Source organism: Fukomys damarensis, unplaced genomic scaffold (genome assembly GCF_012274545.1).
Source record: "Fukomys damarensis isolate Sample0158 unplaced genomic scaffold, DMR_v1.0_HiC HiC_scaffold_32, whole genome shotgun sequence".
NCBI classification, from domain to species: domain Eukaryota; kingdom Metazoa; phylum Chordata; class Mammalia; order Rodentia; family Bathyergidae; genus Fukomys; species Fukomys damarensis.
The window spans coordinates 14,873,584-14,873,885 of record NW_022900944.1 but is presented as its reverse complement, the minus strand read 5'-3'; the positions used below and the strand labels follow the sequence as shown (position 1 = coordinate 14,873,885).

General features: G+C 68.5%; 1 long non-coding RNA gene across 1 annotated transcript in view; it reads left to right on the top strand.

Moving 5' to 3' along the window:
• Positions 1-20: 20 nt before the first annotated feature.
• The window catches only part of LOC109118233, a 119,041-nt gene continuing 118,759 nt past the window's right edge, over positions 21-302 (top strand). The window contains exon 1 of the long non-coding RNA XR_004514924.1: positions 21-63. This is a non-coding gene — a long non-coding RNA (uncharacterized LOC109118233). The remainder of the gene's footprint in view (positions 64-302) is intronic.

Here is a 302-nt window from a genome sequence, read left to right as displayed (position 1 = left end):
CCCTTCGCCCCGAGTTCTCCATCCCCTGGATCGCGGGCTCGCGGGGAAGAGGATCCAGGAAAGGTTTGGGAACGTGACGGCTTTGGGGCTGGGGGAGGGGCAGCTCTCGCCACCCCCGCTCTCCCCTTCCCAAGGGGCCCGGACCCTCCTGCTCCCTAGCTCCCTTCTCTACCTCGGACATTCCCAGGACAATTAGGGCTGAAGTTTTCGGGCGAAGCGCCCCGAGCCCGTGGGATAAGGGGCGGCCCGGCTCCGCCCAGGACCCCTCCCGAACTTCCCCCCCGGCTGCCCCGGTTGGCTGT